Source organism: Notolepis coatsorum (assembly GCF_963971535.1).
Source record: "Notolepis coatsorum genome assembly, chromosome: 1".
Lineage (NCBI taxonomy): Eukaryota > Metazoa > Chordata > Actinopteri > Aulopiformes > Paralepididae > Notolepis > Notolepis coatsorum.
Window position 1 is genome coordinate 20,713,434 of NC_140165.1, and position 21,406 is coordinate 20,734,839.

Consider the following 21,406-nt stretch of genomic DNA (forward strand, 5'->3'; position numbering starts at 1 on the left):
CCTCTCCCCTCCCTCCTCTCCTCTTCCTATCATCTTCCACCTCTCCTCTTCCTCCTCTATCCTCCTATCCTCTTCCTCCTCTTCCTCCTCTCTCCTCCTCTCTCCTCCTCTCCTCTTCCTCCTCTCCCCTCCCCCCTCTCCCCTTCCTCCTCTCATCTTCCTCATCTCCTCCTCCTCCTCTCCCCTCCCTCCTCTCCTCTTCCTCATCTCTCCTCCTCTCCTCTCTTCATTATCTCTCTTCCTCTCCTCTTCCTCCTCTCCCCTCCCCCCTCTCCCCTTCCTCCTCTCATCTTCCTCATCTCCTCCTCCTCCTCTCCCCTCCCTCCTCTCCTCTTCCTCATCTCTCCTCCTCTCCTCTCTTCCTCCTCTCTCTTCATCTCCTCTTCCTCCTCTCCCCTTCCTCCTCTCCCCTCCCACTCTCCTCTTCCTCATCTCCTCTTCCTCCTCTCCTCTCTTCCTCCTCTCTCCTCCTCTCCTGCTTCCTCATCTCCTATTCCTCCTTTCTCCTCCTCTCCTCTTCATCCTTCCTCATCTCACCTTCATCCTCTCCTCTTCATCCTATCCTCTCTTCCTCCTCTCTCCTCCTCTCCTCTTCTTCCTTCCTCATATCCTCTTCCTCCTCTCCTATTCCTCCTCTCTCCTCCTCTCCTCTTACTCCTCTCCCCTCCCCCCTCTCCCATTCCTCCTCTCATCTTCCTCATCTCCTCTTCCTCATCTCCCCTCCCTCCTCTCCTATTCCTCATCTCTCCTCCTCTCATCTCTTCCTCCTCTCTCCTCCTCTCCTCTTCCTTTTCTCCCCTCCCCCCTCTCCCCTTCCTCCTCTCCTCTTCCTCATCTCCTCTTCCTCCTCTCCTCTCTTCCTCCTCTCTCCTCCTCTCCTCTTCCTCATCTCCTCTTCCTCCTCTCCTCTCTTCCTCCTCTCTCCTCCTCTCCCCTTCCTCCTCTCCTCTTCCTCCTCTCCTCCTTCCTCATCTCCTATTCCTCCTCTCTCCTCCTCTCCTCCTCTCCTCTTCCTCCTCTCTCCTCCTCTCCTCATCTCCTATTCCTCCTCTCTCCTCCTCTCCTCATCTCCTCTTCCTCCTATCTCCCCTTTGTTTTCTGTTCTTTCGCCAGTAGCCCAGTGCCTCAGTGTTTCCCGCATGTCCCTCTTCACAGATCTCCTCTTCATCGTTGACCTTAGTTGGATGGGTTTTGAGGAAGTTCACAAGAGAAGTCTGTTTTGTCATTACTGCAGCCTAACATTAAAGCAGCAAAGGGCCTTGTGTGAATGTTGCGAACGATAAGATACGATAAGATGAGATAAGACATTCCTTTATTGATCTCCTTAGGGAAATCATAGCAGCATGGGGGAGGGGAGGTACAGGTATGGGCAGGGTAATAGTAAAAAGAGAAAACGTTTATTATATATTTAATACAGGCAATACAATTGTATATAAAAGATATGAGAGGAAATAAACAGTGTAAACTAAATCATTAAGTCTGAATATAACAATATGAGGAAAATAAACAGTGTAAACAAAGGTGCAGATGAGGGTCTGTATGTATTGGTTATACGTTACAATAAATAGACAATAAAGTATTTGTATCTGAATATATACTGAGTAGGAGTAAAATTAAGCAGTATACACAAGGTGCAGTATACACATGGTGCAGTATACACAAGGTGTAGTATACACGAGGTGTAGTATACACAAGGTGTAGTATACACAAGGTGCAGCATACACAAGGTGCAGTATACACAAGGTGCAGTATACACAAGGTGCAGTATACACAAGGTGCAGTATACACAAGGTGCAGTATACACAAGGTGCAGTATACACAAGGTGTAGTATACACAAGGTGCAGTATACACAAGGTGGAGTATACACAAGGTGTAGTATACACAAGGTGCAGTATACACAAGGTGCAGTATACACAAGGTGCAGTATACACAAGGTGTAGTATACACAAGGTGCAGTATACACAAGGTGTAGTATACACAAGGTGCAGCATACACAAGGTGCAGTATACACAAGGTGCAGTATACACAAGGTGCAGTATACACAAGGTGCAGTATACACAAGGTGTAGTATACACAAGTTGCAGTATACACAAGGTGGAGTATACACAAGGTGTAGTATACACAAGGTGCAGTATACACAAGGTGCAGTATACACAAGGTGTAGTATACACAAGGTGCAGTATACACAAGGTGTAGTATACACAAGGTGCAGCATACACAAGGTGCAGTATGCACAAGGTGCAGTATACACAAGGTGTAGTATACACAAGGTGTAGTATACACAAGGTGCAGCATACACAAGGTGCAGCATGCACAAGGTGCAGTATACACAAGGTGCAGTATACACAAGGTGTAGTATACACAAGGTGTGGTATACACAAGGTGCGGTATACACAAGGTGCAGTATACACAATGTTCAGTATACACGAGGTTCAGTATACACAAGGTGTAGTATACACGAGGTGCAGTACACACAAGGTGTAGTATACACAAGGTGCAGTACACACAAGGTGTAGTATACACAAGGTGCAGTATACACAAGGTGCAGTATACACAAGGTGCAGTATACACAAGGTGCAGTATACACAAGGTTCAGTATACACGAGGTTCAGTATACACAAGGTGCAGTATACACGAGGTGTAGTATACACAAGGTGCAGTATACACAAGGTGCAGTATACACAAGGTGCTATACACAAGGTGCAGTATACACAAGGTGCAGTATACACAATGTTCAGTATACACAAGGTGCAGTATACCGAATGTGCAGTATACACAAGGTTCAGTATACACGAGGTACCCTGTACTGCAGGATGCCAGTAGTAGTCTGCACTCAGTGAGCCACGGCTGCCATGTATACTAAGGCATATTCATTTTTGACTCCTCAGTCACTGTAATAAAAAATATCCATTTTACCTGTCAAGATTCATACCGGCCAATTGAAATTCTATTCGGCCAACTTAAATGTAAATGTGTGTGTGCATTTGTTTGCATATATATATATATATATATATATATATATATATATATATATATATATATATATATATATATATATTAGAGGTGGGCATAGATTAATGTTTTTAATCTAGATTAATCTATCTGCAATCCTGGATTTAATCTAGATTAAAATGGCTCAAAAAAGAAAAAAGAAAAAAAAATCAAAATATGTGTGTTCTACCCAAATAATGACCAGAAGTAAGTCCTTACTTTTTCTTTCCTCTTTATGTTTCTCAGGCCAGGTGGCCCATTACACCATGAGCCCATCTCCCATTTCCAAAATGCATTACAGACTGAAAAAGCTGTTTTGCTATGATAATTGGTAATGAAATATCAAAATAATGTTCAATAAGATGTACTTGTGTTTAATAAGTTGTTTTATTCAGAAGTTAACACAAATAAATAATATTACCAGTACAGTACAGTATCTAGCACTCTCAGGAGCAAAACAGAAAGAATCATTTCAAACTTGAACTATGTGACATGGCTTGAATCAACTGCTCCAGTGGAGTTGCTCAGTGGCCAATGGTGTCAACTGTGGTTGTACTGGGCAGCTCCCAGGTGTGAATGGAACTGTGAATGTGAAGCAGGGCGTTCCTGAAAAAGAGCATCTGTGCTCAGCGAACCTACCCTGGGTAAATAAAGGTACAAAAAAAATTTATATAATTTTTTTTTTTTTTTTTTTTTTTTTTAGATTAATGCGTTAATTATATTATCGCGCGATACTAGTATAGCGTTAACGCAGCACGTTAACGCCGTTAACGGCCCAGCTCTAATATATATATATATATTAGAGGTGGGCATAGATTAATGTTTTGGGGATCAAAAACGTGGCAGTTAATGTGTTAATAATTTTTTTTAATAATTTTATATATATATATATATATATATATATATATATATATATATATATATATATATATATATATATATATATATATATATATATATATATATATATATATATTTTCTTTACCTTTAATATATATATATTTTTTTTACCTTTAGGGGCGGGCCTCGCGTTTAAATCTCGCACAGGGCCTCGCATTTCTCCCAGACGGCACTGTGTGCACTACACTGCATATGCTTCATGTCTGGGCCTCTCTTACTGTCGCTCCTCTGAGCTGCATAGCAAACAGGCTGTGCTGAGGCTGAGTTAGTCTCTAGATACCCTGTGAGTCGGCCATCCGTGAACGAGGAGAGAGAGAGAGCGAGAGAGAGAGAGAGAGAGAGAGAGAGAGAGAGAGAGAGAGAGAGAGAGAGAGAGAGAGACAGAGATTCCCTGAGTCAGTCATTGCCTGATTTCCACTACCCCTCCCCCGCACCCATGCACACACAACACACACACACGCACACACACAATCCCTAATATGCCCATTCAATACAGATGCTCCCAATCGCATTGACCTCTGCCTCTCAACCAAATAAGCTAAGCCCGCGGTAGTAGCGGCAGACAGAGCCGTCTGTCGGGCAGACAGCCGCCTCGCGCGGCGGGCTGATAGCATTGCAAGTGATAAAAGGCCGGCGATAAGCCATTCTAAACAGGATGATATTGAGGTTTTCCGCTTCGAGCAACGGCATAAAGTCAAGGGTGTCCGAGGAGAGGGATTCTGGCTGTGGCTTACAGAGCTTAGACACATAATGAGTGTTAAACAGAAGACAGGGTGGCTAACAGTAGGCATTTGGGAGGGATCTGTGGAGAGGGATCTGTGGCGAGGGATCTGCGGAGAGGGTCGTACGTAACACTTAAAACATCCACGTGGTCTTTATCAGCGGTGGTTTGAGCATTCATGGTTAACACGTGACACGCTCATCCCTCCTCCACGCGAAGCCCTGAATCCCTCATCCACGCGAGGTAGACGTGCTGCTCATCCCTCCTCCACGTGACGCGCTCATCCCTCCTCCATTCGAGGTAGACGCGCGGCTCAAGGCGAGCGGGGCCGATCACAGTGTTTACATTTTTGGGAGAGGTGCAGTCTGACATGCTGGACCTACAGATGCACAGGCGCCACCTCCGGCCGATCATCGGCAACACATTCACATTTGATAGATTTTACTTTAGACGCAAACCAACTTCATCATCGATGACAATGTCCTGGTTAGAGGCAGGTTATAATGTCCTGGTTAGAGTCAGGTTATAATGTCCTGGTTAGAGTCAGGTTATAATGTCCTGGTTAGAGTCAGGTTATAATGTCCTGGTTAGAGTCAGGTTATAATGTCCTGGTTAGGGTCAGGTTATAATGTCCTGGTTAGAGGCAGGTTATAATGTCCTGGTTAGAGGCAGGTTATAATGTCCTGGTTAGAGTCAGGTTATAATGTCCTGGTTAGGGTCAGGTTATAATGTCCTGGTTAGAGTCAGGTTATAATGTCGTGTTAGAGTCAGGTTATAATGTCCTGGTTAGAGTCAGGTTATAATGTCCTGGTTAGAGTCAGGTTATAATGACCTGGTTAGAGTCAGGTTATAATGTCCTGGTTAGGGTCAGGTTATAATGTCCTGGTTAGAGGCAGGTTATAATGTCCTGGTTAGGGTCAGGTTATAATGTCCTGGTTAGGGTCAGATTATAATGTCCTGGTTAGAGTCAGGTTATAATGTCCTGGTTAGAGTCAGGTTATAATGTCCTGGTTAGGGTCAGGTTATAATGTCCTGGTTAGAGGCAGGTTATAATGTCCTGGTTAGGGTCAGGTTATAATGTCCTGGTTAGGGTCAGGTTATAATGTCCTGGTTAGAGTCAGGTTATAATGTCCTGGTTAGAGTCAGGTTATAATGATGTCCTGGTTAGAGTCAGGTTATAATGTCCTGGTTAGGGTCAGGTTATAATTACCTGGTTAGGGTCAGGTTATAATGACCTGGTTAGAGTCAGGTTATAATGACCTGGTTAGGGTCAGGTTATAATGTCCTGGTTAGAGTCAGGTTATAATGTCCTGGTTAGGGTCAGGTTATAATGTCCTGGTTAGAGTCAGGTTATAATGTCCTGGTTAGAGTCAGGTTATAATGACCTGGTTAGAGGCAGGTTATAATGTCCTGGTTAGAGTCATGTTAGAATGTCCTGGTTAGGGTCAGGTTATAATGTCCTGGTTAGAGTCAGGTTATAATGACCTGGTTAGGGTCAGGTTATAATGTCCTGGTTAGGGTCAGATTATAATGTCCTGGTTAGGGTCAGGTTATAATGTCCTGGTTAGAGTCAGGTTATAATGTCCTGGTTAGGGTCAGGTTATAATGTCCTGGTTAGGGTCAGGTTATAATGTCCTGGTTAGGGTCAGGTAAGTTATAATGATGTCCTGGTTAGGGTCAGGTTAGAATGTCCTGGTTAGGGTCAGGTTATAATGTCCTGGTTAAAGTTATTTAATCATTTTGAGATGAAATGTTGACAGTTTGACGTGTTATATTTGACATACATTCTGGGTGTTTTCGAAATGCAATAGTAACAACACTAATAACACAACCAGAGACGTACAAAATAGAGACAGAAGTCTAGCACGGCACACAATCCTAAAATCCATGGAAATACCTAAGAATAGAGACAGGCCACCAGGCGAGTCATTCACCAATGCATTTACAAGCGCTTTGGATTCAGCCAGAGTTACCCGCTCCTTTAGTTTCAAGCCCTTCCTGCAGGCTATTCCAAGCGGAGAGGCAGCGGGGAACAGTCATGAAATATTGATTTTCGATTCTCGGTCCGAGCATTTGGGAGAAAACAGTCGAAATGCATTGTGAGATCTGAGACTAGAGTAATATCTGTCCAATATGCATGCAGAGGACATGGACGTGGTGATCAGAGACAGAGTTAACACATCGAGATGAAGAGCAGCTAGAGGAGGCCTTATGTAAAGCCTAGACACCGTCTCTCACTGTCTCTCACCGTCTCTCACTGTCTCTCACTGTCTCTCACTGTCTCTCACTGTCTCTCACTGTCTCTCACTGTCTCTCACTGTCTCTCTCTGTCTCTAACTGTCTCTCACTGTCTCTCACTGTCTCTCACCGTCTCTCACTGTCTCTCACTATCTCTCACTGTCTCTCACTGTCTCTCACTGTCTCTCACCGTCTCTCACTGTCTCTCACTGTCTCTCACTGTCTCTCACTGTCTCTCACTGTCTCTCACTATCTCTCACTGTCTCTCACTGTCTCTCACTGTCTCTCACTGTCTCTCACTGTCTCTCACTGTCTCTCACCGTCTCTCACCGTCTCTCACTGTCTCTCACTGTCTCTCTCTGTCTCTCACTGTCTCTCTCTGTCTCTCTCTGTCTCTCACTGTCTGTCTCTGTCTCTCACTGTCTCTCTCTGTCTCTCACTGTCTCTCACCGTCTCTCACTGTCTCTCTCTGTCTCTCACTGTCTCTCACCGTCTCTCACTATCTCTCACTGTCTCTCACTATCTCTCACTGTCTCTCTCTGTCTCTCACTGTCTCTCACTGTCTCTCTCTGTCTCTCTCTGTCTCTCTCTGTCTCTCACTATCTCTTACTGTCTCTCACTGTCTCTCACTGTCTCTCTCTGTCTCTCACTGTCTCTCACCGTCTCTCACCGTCTCTCACCGTCTCTCACCGTCTCTCACTGTCTCTCTCTGTCTCTCACCGTCTCTCACTGTCTCTCTCTGTCTCTCACTGTCTCTCTCTGTCTCTCACTGTCTCTCACTGTCTCTCTCTGTCTCTCACTGTCTCTCTCTGTCTCTCACTGTCTCTCTCTGTCTCTCACCGTCTCTCACTGTCTCTCTCTGTCTCTCACCGTCTCTCACTGTCTCTCACTGTCTCTCTCTGTCTCTCACTGTCTCTCACTGTCTCTCACTGTCTCTCACTGTCTCTCACTGTCTCTCTCTGTCTCTCACTGTCTCTCACCGTCTCTCACTGTCTCTCACTGTCTCTCTCTGTCTCTCACTGTCTCTCACTGTCTCTCACTGTCTCTCACTGTCTCTCACTGTCTCTCACTGTCTCTCTCTGTCTCTCACTGTCTCTCACTGTCTCTCACTGTCTCTCACTGTCTCTCACTGTCTCTCTCTGTCTCTCACTGTCTCTCACTGTCTCTCACTGTCTCTCACTGTCTCTCACTATCTCTCACTGTCTCTCACCGTCTCTCACCGTCTCTCACTGTCTCTCACTATCTCTCACTGTCTCTCTCCGTCTCTCACTGTCTCTCACTGTCTCTCACTGTCTCTCACTGTCTCTCACTGTCTCTCACTGTCTCTCACTGTCTCTCACCGTCTCTCACCGTCTCTCACCGTCTCTCACTGTCTCTCTCTGTCTCTCACTGTCTCTCTCTGTCTCTCTCTGTCTCTCACTGTCTGTCTCTGTCTCTCACCGTCTCTCACTGTCTCTCACTGTCTCTCACTGTCTCTCACTGTCTCTCTCTGTCTCTCACTGTCTCTCTCTGTCTCTCACCGTCTCTCACTGTCTCTCTCTGTCTCTCACTGTCTCTCACCGTCTCTCACTGTCTCTCACCGTCTCTCACTGTCTCTCTCTGTCTCTCACTGTCTCTCACCGTCTCTCACTATCTCTCACTGTCTCTCACTATCTCTCACTGTCTCTCTCTGTCTCTCACTGTCTCTCACTGTCTCTCTCTGTCTCTCTCTGTCTCTCTCTGTCTCTCACTATCTCTTACTGTCTCTCACTGTCTCTCTCTGTCTCTCTCCGTCTCTCACTGTCTCTCACTGTCTCTCACTGTCTCTCACTGTCTCTCACCGTCTCTCACTGTCTCTCTCTGTCTCTCACCGTCTCTCACTGTCTCTCTCTGTCTCTCACTGTCTCTCACTGTCTCTCACTGTCTCTCACCGTCTCTCACTGTCTCTCTCTGTCTCTCACTGTCTCTCTCTGTCTCTCACTGTCTCTCACTGTCTCTCTCTGTCTCTCACTGTCTCTCTCTGTCTCTCACCGTCTCTCACCGTCTCTCACTGTCTCTCTCTGTCTCTCACTGTCTCTCACTGTCTCTCTCTGTCTCTCACTGTCTCTCACTGTCTCTCTCTGTCTCTCACCGTCTCTCACCGTCTCTCTCTGTCTCTCACCGTCTCTCACTGTCTCTCTCTGTCTCTCACCGTCTCTCACCGTCTCTCACTGTCTCTCACTGTCTCTCACTGTCTCTCACTGTCTCTCACTGTCTCTCTCTGTCTCTCACTGTCTCTCTCTGTCTCTCACCGTCTCTCACCGTCTCTCACTGTCTCTCTCTGTCTCTCACTGTCTCTCACTGTCTCTCTCTGTCTCTCACCGTCTCTCACTGTCTCTCTCTGTCTCTCACCGTCTCTCACTGTCTCTCTCTGTCTCTCACTATCTCTCTCTGTCTCTCACTGTCTCTCACTGTCTCTCTCTGTCTCTCACTGTCTCTCTCTGTCTCTCACTGTCTCTCTCTGTCTCTCACCGTCTCTCACTGTCTCTCTCTGTCTCTCACCGTCTCTCACTGTCTCTCACTGTCTCTCTCTGTCTCTCACTGTCTCTCACTGTCTCTCACTGTCTCTCACTGTCTCTCACTGTCTCTCTCTGTCTCTCACTGTCTCTCACTGTCTCTCTCTGTCTCTCACTGTCTCTCACTGTCTATCTCTGTCTCTCACCGTCTCTCACTGTCTCTCACTATCTCTCACTATCTCTCTCTGTCTCTCATTGTGTGTGTGTGTGTGTGTGTGTGTGTGTGTGTGTGTGTGTGTGTGTGTGTGTGTGTGTGTGTGTGTGCGTGTGTGTGTGCGTGCGTGCGTGTGTGCGTGCGTCTGTGTGTGTGTGTTTTACAGCAATGGGCCCTATAGCCTCGATATCTGTAGAATGGTGAGCTAACAAAGTATTTGTACAAAAGAGTAGACAGAACTAAGTGGTACCTTGACGTACAGACTGTGTCATAGATATGATATGCAGACTATAAGGTTGACTTATGTGAATGTAAGTGCAAGGAGGGCAAACAAGTGGATAGGAGACAGACAGGAATATGTGTGAATAGGTATGCAGAAGGCTAAGTGATGTGAGTGAGTGTTATGTGGAATATATGATGGCTAAGTGGAAGACCAAGAAGAGGCTGGGTAGATGACGTCTGTGATTGGAGCGGAGTGAGAGGCGGAGTCGCGGAGTTGGAGAGAAGAAGTGGAGACAGAATGGGTTGGAGAGTGATAGGCAACCTTCGGAACGAAGAAGCCACCTGATGATGATGATGATGTGGATGTGTGTGTGTGTGTGTGTGTGTGTGTGTGTGTGTGTGTGTGTGTGTGTGTGTGTGTGTGTGTGTGTGTGTGTGTGTGTGTGTGTGTGTGTGTGTGTGTGTGTGTGTGTGTGTGTGTGTGTGTGTGTGTGTGTGTGTGTGTGTGTGTGTGTGTGTGTGTGTGTGTGTGTCTGTATGTCTGTCTGTCCACAGGGCCGATTTGCATGTTTTTTTGTGATTAACAATAAATGTTTTTGAAAATATATGACATAACAAACAGACATACATCTACATACACAACCACAACAAAAACAAAAACACCAGGGCGACACAGCAGGAAATAAGATATCCATTTTCCCAAATGGAAACCCTTCCCCCGTAATGACAATAACTAGAAATCAAGAGACAGACATTCCAAGTATAATGTATCCCTGCATCCCCACAAAGGCAAACCTTTCATGAATAAAATAAAAAGAGAGAGAGAGAGAAAGAAAGAAAAAGAGAGAGAGAACGAAAAAATAAAGCAGCCTCATGACATCCATGTATCTTCAGAATCACACATCGGGTCCTCTGAGTCTATACAGTATGTTCCAGGACCAATTTGGATGAAACATTGCAGATACTGTAGGCTACCAGCGGGCCAAGTAACCGGTTTCTCGAATATTTTTCAATTCGGTCAACAACAAGCATTTTATTTTAATTTCCATTATTATCCATTTTAATAGATATTCAGTGTAAAGTTACACATTTTGAACACAACAGGGCGATACTACACAGGTTCGCTGCTCAGAGCCTCTGGTAATCAGCTCTCTGGTCCCTGTTTACAACATGGAAATCCCATAGTGAACCTATTGTCCTATTGATATACCTATGCATTTAAAACATTTCTCCCCCAGAAAAACGTTCATTTGTCTATTTTAACCACGCCATATGCTTAAGTGTGTAATAGTGTAATTATGTGATAGTGTAATAGTGTAATACTGTGATAGTGTAATAGTGTGCAATAGTGCTTAACAATGTGCAATAGTGTGATAGTACTATAGTGTAATATCTCCTTAACAACAGATAGCAATTAGGGTAGCTTACTGTTTAGGTTATGGGCTACATGACATTTTAGTGGTGGTATGTCTGGCTTAACCCCCATTTTTCAATGTTAAAATACATTTACATGTGCGACTAGCGACTATACCTACCTAATATGGGTTGTGCATGTTGCCTATAATGGCAGTGAATAGATAGGCAAATGCTAGGCCAGGCTACTGTCTATGTCTGTCAGTTGTCCTTGGTAAGCCATATCTAACGTGTAGGCTACTGTCTGTCAGCTGTTATTGGTAGGCTGGATCTAACGTGTAGGCTACTGTCTGTCAGAGAAGAAATGTGTGGCATCCCAGGTTTGCTGAACTATTCTTGCGCTATTTTTGTGTCCCATCCTGTGATGCTCAGAAGACGAACAAACTGTCCGACTGCCACCTGGGAGAGATGCAGCCTCAGCTGAGTGCACGTTTTGTAATAGTTTAACTGAGCCAGAACACAGATACAGACACACACATGCAGAGACGATGTGGCATCACAGAAAACCCAATTGACGGGTGTATTTAATAAGAAAAGAGGTATATGGAAACCAGGTCACTATAGGCAGTCCAGGGAGTGAACGAGTCTCAGGGTAGTCAGACGAGCAGAGGGTCGTAGCCAGGAGCAAGTTCTCAAACTGTCCAGGGATGCACACAGAGAGAATGGTCAGGCAGGCGGTGGTTATCATACACAGGGATCCAAGACACGGGAACAGGGTGTGGAGCCAGGTAACGAACAAGGAGGACAAGAAACATTAGATAAAGCAAATAGAACACGGACTGATATGAGACAAGGCAAGAGAATACGGACTGACTGGTAATAAGGAACTACGATCTGGCAGTCTCATGACATCTGAGCCAGGTCTAAATAGGAAGAGCAATCAGCCGCTATAGATGTCAATCAGCTGCTCCTCCGGTCTTCACACACCTGCACCCCATCCTGTACTTAGGAGAGAGAGAGAGTAGCTGCGTTATTTTTTTTCGTAGCCGCAGTTTGCGGAGACGCTCTCTGATTGGCCACTGACGTTTCTGGTCATGTGACATGTGCGTCCAATCGTGTGACGCCTGTTTCTTTCACTGGTTAAGCTTAGGCCCTCTTTCGAAGTTGGTTAAGGTTAGAGTTTGTCTTTAGAGCAGGGCGATAGAACACCAGCCCTGATTCCAAACTCGAACCTTAACCAACTTCGAAAGAGTCGCCTAAGCTTAACCAGTGATAAACTAGGCATTAGGTAGTTTGCATGCTGTTCGAGGCGGACATGGGCAAAGACACAGCTCGTCACGCGATTGGGCGCACATGTCACATGACCAGAAACGTCAGTGGCCAATCAGAGAGTGTCTCCGCAAACTGCGGCTATGAAAAAAAATAACGCAGAGTAGCTAGGTTGGGATAGAGTGAGAGAAACCAAGGGTTATAGAAGACGGGAAGCCTGGAGGCTTGGAGGTGCATGACACGTTTCTATAGTTGCATTTGCAATTGCATCCATTTGTAGGAATGTGGGGAGAGCCATTTCTCATTCAGATTCATTATTTGATTAGTGACCAGACCTGTATGGCTATTAGTCCACTTTTTGGCCGTAGCAGAGTATAATTAAATTCAATTTCTACCGGTAAACACTTTCGATGACTGGAATTGTTTGTTGGTACAGAATGCTACGTGTTTGCCTACTAATGTAATTCAAGCTGAATTTCTGAAAATGCACCTTCACACCGGTTCCACAGACAAGCATTTTAACCTTTTCACTACCACACTAGCAAAGGGTTAACCCTTTCACGGCGACAATACAGAAGGTTAACCCGTTCACTACCACACTAGCAAAGAGTTAACCCTTGCACTGTGACAATACATAAGGTTAACCTTTTCACTACCAAACTACCAAAGGGTTAACCCTTTCACTGCGACAATACAGAAGGTTAAACTATCTCGTCATCCGTTATCACTGATCGGTGAATGTGGGAGCTGTCTTTGATGGCCTTTTATTCAACGCAAGAGTGAAGGACAGACACACGTTCTGTAACAATGTGTCGTGTGCAATTTGCGGAGCTCTTTTATCCACGCAGTGACCAGGAATAATACGGACTAAAAGGTTTTGTTGCTTTGTAAAGCATCCTTGGGTTTCATGAAAGTAGCCATATAAATCAAAGCTATTGTTATTATTAATAAAATAATAGACAGGTTGCTTGGCAACACATCTTTGTGGACAACAACAAACATGCCTCATTATAGCCCTATATTAGGCTACATTGAATTGATTCAGTTTAAAGGAATGTGACCAGAATAGGAGAGGTGTGAATCATTTCAGTCCTGTATTTCAGTGTAAGAGTTTCACTAGCAACTGGCGATGCTGGCTCTGTAGTGGGAGTCGAACTGAACAAAATAGAGGTCAGTTTTAGGGAGGGGAATGAGAAAGAAGCTGGACATTATGCTGGAGATCTCCTCCCACCCCCTCTACGAGGAGCTAGCCAAGATGAGGAGCACGTTCTGCCATAGACTCATCCTCCCGCTGCATCACACATTTCCTTGATCAGTCCTTCGTGCCAGTAGGCATCAGGCTCTACAACCGTGGGCAAGGACTGCCCTGGCCAACGGCTGGAGAACATGAGAACTGTTAGAACTGTTGGACTCTTAACTACTATTAAACCCTGCACAGACTCTGGCACATCGTATTGTCATTATTGATACAGTATACATATGTCTCAACAGCTGACTGACCGGACCCCTCACCTTTATTTTATACTTTTTTATTCATATTTGATCTTGTTCTCTACCTCTACTTTGATCATTTGTATTCTCTATGTTTTCATTTATATTACCCTGACTGTACCTCCCCTCCCCCTCCCCCGTGCTGCTTTGACACCGGAATTTATCTTATCTTATCTTATTGTAAGAGACAAGATGCCAAAAACCTGCCCCGTTTGGCCATAGAATCGACAAGCTAAGACGTGATGTGACACAGTAAGCCCACTGAGAGGTATTTTTGGCCAACAGCTAGTGTAAAGGCCATATGAGTGTTTTGGTTATTATTATTATTATTATTATTATTATTATTATTATTATTATTATTATTATTATTATTATTATTATTATTATTATTATTATTATTATTATTATTATTATTATTATTATTATTATTATTATTATTATTATTATTATTATTATTATTATTATTATTATTATTATTATTATTATTATTATTATTATTATTATTATCAAATAGAAGGATATGATTTATGGGAATGTTATGATTTATCTGTGTAAGAGCCAAAGCTATATATATTTAGCTTATTGTATTATATGAATGTTTAATATTGATTGGATTTAGATAAAGTCATTGAACCGTCGTATTTGTCATAATAGGGCATGCTGGGACCTAGAACCTGGTCCGTACCCGCTTCCATTCATGTGTGCTAAGCTAGCAGCCGGATAGCTTTCTACTGAATGCAGCTATTGGAAATTGGTATCTATCTTCTTGTCTGACTCTGGAGAAACCTGTAATCGCATTTCCCATCATGTTGGCGTGTTTCTTTAAGCATTTGAGTGTGTCACATAGGATCCATAGTTCCAATCTAGCAACATTGTGATATACTGTAAGGAGGTACTTTTAAAACTACTGTACGAGTACTACAGCAATTGTTCTCCTGCTCAGGGACTACATGTGTAAATTAGCTCCTACAGCTAACAGCTAAAACACCTAACCCTGGCACATTTACGTTGACATTGTGATATTGATGTTGAGTGTACACTGATAAATGAAAAATAATATATCTTTAAAACTATAAGTACTGCGTTGTTCCAAACCCTTGTATCCATTGTATGCAGGAAGACGAAATATGACCCCCTCTCAGGTGAAAAGATAAAAAAAGATATTCCTTTATTGATCCTCTTGGGGAGATTTGGGCGTCATAGCAATGTGGAGGGGAGGTATGGGCAGGCTAATAGTAGAAATACATACATTAGTCTAAACAATGTAATTAACTCTGAATATACAAATACAAGAAAAAGAAACAGCATAAATGGGTAGTTCAGCTGAGGATTTTGGAACCCGAGCGCTATTTCTTACTTAACGATGATGGCTGTCGATCGGTAGAATCCTTTCTCAGCGCAATCCATGCTGTTCCTCATAGTAGCTTGAGCTAGTTGGCCACAAACCAATTACAAAGTCAATGGGGGTCGCGCTCCTGACTGCACAAGCTGACCGAGGCTCCCTGAGATCTACTCCACACTCCACAGTGCACACTAAGTACATTTCAGGGAGCCTCGGTCAGCGCGTACAGACAGCAGCGCGACCCGCAGTTGACTTTGGTATTGGTCTGTGGCTAACCATTCAGAGCTAGCATGAGGAACAGCGCGGATTGCGCTGAGAAAGTACTCCGCCGGAAAAGGTTTTCAAAATCCAACCCATCCCTTTATAATCAACACTAATCTAAAGAAAATAAATATGGACGTTTCCATCCGTCGACCGTCTTCAGACGAACGTCCAAAGCTTTCGAAGCCGCGTCCGTTGTGAATCTACGAGGTGGAGACGTTGTACAGTAGCTGACGCTTCTTGGGGGCCGAGGCTGCTGCTGCTACATCGAGGCTGTGTGTGAAGCAGGGGGGTGTGGCTGCCCTGGAGCCCGTCCTCATTATCCACGCTTGTCAAGCGCGGCAATAATGGCCTATCTGGTGTAATTGTCCTGCAGCGTCGCTCTGACACCATCCGTCTCCACGGCGATGTAACGACCTACCGGTAAATGGAGGGTTTATTGCATTAACCCCCCCCCCCCAACTCGGAGGGTGACGTGGCGATAAAGCCACGGCAGGGGAGCCGGTCAGGGGAGGGAAGGGGAGGGGAGGGGGCCAGGTAGAGGACGGGAGAGGAGCGGTCAGGGGGCGGAGGGGAGGGGAGGGGGCCAGGTAGGGGACGGGAGAGGAGCGGTCAGGGGGCGGAGGGGAAGGGAGGGGAGCCAGGCAGGGGACGGGAGAGGAGCGGTCAGGGGGGGAGGGGAGCTGGGCAAGGGAGGGCGAGGGGAGGGGAGCCAGGGGAGGGGAGGGGAGGGGAGCCAGGCAGGGGACGGGAGAGGTGCGGTCAGGGGGGGAGGGGAGGGGAGCCAGGCAGGGGACGGGAGAGGAGCGGTCAGGGGGGGAGGGGAGCTGGGCAAGGGAGGGCGAGGGGAGGGGAGCCAGGGGAGGGTAGGGGAGAGGGAGGGGAGCCAGGCAGGGGAGGGGAGAGGAGGGGAGGGGTGGGGGGGGAGCTGGGCAGGGGAGGGGAGGGGAGGGGAGAGGAGCGGTCAGGGGGGGGAGGTGAGGGGAGGCGAGGGGAGGTGAGGGGAGGGGAGGTCATGGTGGGCCTGGTGCTCACTGGTGGAGTGGGGAGATAAACAGAGCTGTATATAGAGAGAGAGATAATATCCAGGTTCTGTTCAGGAAGTCTACCTGAGATAAGAGAAGCGATAAGAGAAAACCGTATTATCCCCAGAGGGAAACTGCATTGTTGCGAGCAGCACTCCGGGGCGATGGTTCGAAGAAAAATGTGCAAAGGCACGTAAGAACATACAGAGGAAAATATATATTAATAAATAGAATACAATAGAATAAGAGATGAAAAAAAGAGGTCGAAACTAGTTTGGGAACAGTTTCCTAATCTACAGGATGCATCAGATATCCTATCTACAGACATTAGTAAGTGAGTTTGCATTATATTATTACACAGCAGGGATTGTTGCTATTCTGTTGCTCGGGGCAACCGCTTTGAGCCCCGGTTTACTTCCTGTCTGCAACTGTATTAACAATTAAGCGGAAGGAAATACAAAGGGGCCTATTTAGAAGCTGTACCATGACAAGTTGGAAAATGTCTGTAATGTAAGAAACACTGTGCACGTGTACAGAAATATGTAGAGTATATATTATATATTAGTGCTGTCAGGCGATTAAAAAAAGTATCTAATTAATTACAGGATTTGTAATTAATTAATCTAATTAATCGCATTTTAATCGCATAACCATTTTAGGCCTGATATTCTATATTCTATAATCATATTTCAAATTGCATGTGTCAGGATGACAGAATTCAGTACTGTATCTACAAAACCTTCTGTTTAATAATCTTCCCTTTATTCATTTGCTTAGATTTTTCAGGTCTGGTAAATTTTAGCATGGTGTTATTCACAGTCAAAGATACATTTATTTTTTATTGATATTCTCATTTGGTTCATTACAATTTGCTCAAACCTAGTAGACACAGTATTTTTGACACTCTGAATACATTCCCTGAGATCCATAGATGTCCCTAGAATCAGATAGCAAATGGACCATTTAAAAAAAAAGTCTGTAAATGTTTATTCTACGTTTTTATGGAATGAATGAGATAAAAAAAAATTATTAAAAGAATAAAATGTTTTAATTAATTTTGCGTTAATTTTAATAACGCAATAATTTGCTGTGTAACTAATTAATCGAATTAACGCGATAAACGGACAGCCCTAATATATATATATATATATATATATATATATATATATATATATATATATATATATATATATATATATATATATATATAGTGGAATAGCATCTTGTCTGACTGAGGCTGGGACCATCACAACAGCAGGCGTGGTACAGACAGACGGCAGACAGGAACACCTGAAACGCTCGTAGGTACATCTAGGAGTTTAGTTTAGTATAGTATAGTATAGTATAGTATAGTATAGTATAGTATAGTATAGTATAGTATAGTATAGTATAGTATAGTATAGTATACGTACTTTAGTTTAGTTTAGTTTAGTTTAGTTTAGTACATCTTTTGTGGTAAACAAGCACCAGATTTACCAAGAAGAAGTAGTAAACAGTCATACATCATATACAGTAAAAGTACAAAATACAAGAACACTCCCTCCCTCCCTCCCTCCCTCCCTCCCTCCCTCCCTCCCTCCCTCCCTCCCTCCCTCCCTCCCTCCCTCCCTCCCTCCCTCCCTCCCTCCCTCCCTCCCTCCAACCCTCCTTCCTTTCCTCCCTCCCTCTTTCTTGCCCCATCCTTGCTTGGCACTCTGAGTGTGGCACTAACACTGCCAGGGTTAGGGGTTCGACTCCCACCGGGGGCCCCACCCACACTGAAAAATGTATCATTCCATCGCAAGTCAGTTTGTGCCATTGTTTGCTAGAAACGTGTTAATAATAATAATAATTTATTTGATTTATATAGCCCCTTTCAGAAGGCACTTAACCCTCGAGTCAACCTTCAAAAAACCCACTACCTGTCTCCCTAGTGACCGAAACTGCGATCTCAGTAAAAACATATCTTTTCCATGTATTGTTCCAATTTTTTCTTTCATGGATATCATTATTAACTTCAGTCCTCACCATACATATCGAATATTTATTCATTTTCAGGATTTTAACCATTTCTTAAATTAGGGTTGGGGTTAGGGTTACTAACCCTAACCCTAACTCTAACTCTAACCCTAACCTGTCCAGTTCTGCGACTAGGGTGAAAGCTGGAAACGTGTTGTTCATGTGCTTAATAGTGATTGTTTAAAAAAAAATTAAAACATGGATTATTGTAATGTGAGTCCAAGATGTGATACTGAGACAAACACACGTTAACAAAAATAAGGGCTTTTTGACCAGAACTGCGAGTAAGGGTTAACTCAAGGGTTAACAGTGTGGGGGGGGGGGGGGGGGGACAGCTAAGGGGAAGGAGATCAGAGGAACAAAGTAACAACAAAAGAAAGAAGAAAAGAGGGATATCAGGCAGAATCATTATACATTTTGTGAAGAGGTGAGATTTGAGTGTTGACTAGAAAAGCCTTTATTCGTTTCTCCCTTAGATATTGTGATGAAGACGTAACTTTGGATCTCATCCACAAACATTGTGACCTGTGTGTGTGTGTGTGTGTGTGTGTGTGTGTGTGTGTGTGTGTGTGTGTGTGTGTGTGTGTGTGTGTGTGTGTGTGTGTGTGTGTGTGTGTGTGTGTGTGTGTGTGTGTGTGTGTGTGTGTGTGTGTGTGTGTGTGTGTGTGTGTGTGTGTGTGTGTGTGTGTGTGTGTGTGTGTGTGTGTTTTCAGAGCCAGGATGGGCGATTCGAGGTCCGCGGTCGCCATGGGAAGTCTATGCTGACTCTCAGTGGTGTAAGGCTATCTGACCTGGGCCGCTTCGACTGTGAGGCTCTCAGCAGGATCGGGGGGCACCAGAAGAGCATGTTTCTCGACGTTGAATGTGAGTATATATTAACACACGGACGCGTGCGCACGCACACACACACACACACACACACACACACACACACACACACACACACACACACACACACACACACACACACACACACACACACACACACACACACACACACACACACACACACACACACACACACACTCCTGTCCCTCTTCGTCAGAGACGCGACAGCGTTAGCAATCTGTTGTGCATGTTTTTCCATTGGGTTTATCTTATTTGGAGGGGAAACCCTTGCGAGAACATGCAAACTCCACACAGAAAGGCCCGGGAGATACCCCACCTGGGTACCTGGCAACACGGAAACCTGGGCCCTCATGCATCAACGTGTTCTACGCACAGATCTGTGCGTAACCCGTGCGTACGATCATTTCTAAGCAAAGAGTGGGATTCATCAATTTGAACTTGAACTTGACTTCGTGCGTACATCTACGCACAGGTCAGACCTGGCGTACCTAGCGCCCAGTGGTAGAATATATTATTACAACAAGGAAATGAGCTTCTGTGCATAATAACACTGGCACGTTCCGTACGAACCGTAGTTCATTATAGTTCATTGTAAAATAGCAACAGTAGTGTAATTATGGTCAAAACCCTATAAATAGCATTTGGAATAATAGATCTTTCTCTCAGAATGAATGCAGCATGGTTTATATAGCGTTATCGGAATATACGGGGTGTAGGCTACTGACTGACTGCGCTCCGCGTAGCTTGATTGATTGATTGATTGATTGAAAAGTTTATTAACAGATTGCAGAATGGGTACAGTACAGTACAGCTCAGTACATACAATTGTTAATTGGGGATGCAGACCAACTTTCGTCTTGTTTACATCAGGGTCCCCCATTTTCAATTCATCATAAATCATAAAGCTCAACTCGTTATTATTCTGCGCAGACCGCAGAAACACGGGAACGCTTTGATTATATTTAAAAGGCTTTACGTTAAATGAAACAAGTGGAACTTCGAAGCTGTAAGCAGAATACAAGTCATATGAATATATAGTGTTCTTCCCCCTTTTTACTGTATAAGAAAGAATAGAAAACGCATTGCAATGACACTATAGTGGACAGACTATGTATATGATGGGATTCAAGTTTGCGTTTTTGTTGCTCATAGGCATGCTGTCAGAGTATGATATCTTAATCAAACATTCTAGAACATTTGTCGTCACAGATCATGTCCTAATAGAACATAGGCTATGGCATGGATCGTGATATTGTGTGGACTGTTATTATTACTGTCTGTACCGGTACCACCCTTTGTGACAACAGCCTTGTGAGTCCCGCACACAAACATGATGGAATTCAAGTTCATGTATTGAAAGGCAGGCTATCATACATGCAGTGAGATTCATTGTTCTTGTATATGCTCTCGTATTATATTGTTTATATAGCTACCCAATACTGACATCAAAATAGATTGTAGTATGCCTCTAGAAATCATATGCAGCAGGTAGAAAATTGACAGGAGATCCATCGCGATTTGGAATAAAATTGAGGAGAACTTTAATCCCTGGGGTATTAATCAAACAACACGGGAAAAGGCAGTCATATTACAGCACGGTTATAATGACACACAACCAACGCCAAACAGTGGTCAACGAACGGTCTTTATTAGTATTTTGAGCTGTCCAGGCAGAATTGCAGCAATGGTCTTAGGGAGCCGTTGATATCTGACATCACCGTTTACGAGTCCGCCTTTTATTTATCCCACAATACGCGATAGTGTCTTCTTGGTTCGACAGCAGTGAATTCTCTGTGGAGTTTCTCAGGGTTCCGCTCGGGTCGGTCCATTATTTCACATCCCATGGGGGGTGTTTCCTCATTTTCATGACCATATATGGATAATCATGCACGAGCATTGACGGTAGAACAAAGTGGTATTCATCAACACGGAGGACCATAGAGCCTGCGTACGCACGTGTGATGAATGCCGACTTCCCTGTGCGTGCGCTAGTTCTACATTCCGTGCTTACGTGTGGAAGTAGGTCAAGTTCTACGTCCACGTTGATGCATGAGGGC

The 21,406-nt window shown here is 44.4% G+C and overlaps 1 protein-coding gene across 1 annotated transcript in view; it reads left to right on the top strand.

Moving 5' to 3' along the window:
- Window positions 1–21,406, top strand: part of ncam2 (neural cell adhesion molecule 2) — a gene marked incomplete at both ends in the record, with an annotated part of 247,805 nt that overhangs the window by 119,798 nt on the left and 106,601 nt on the right.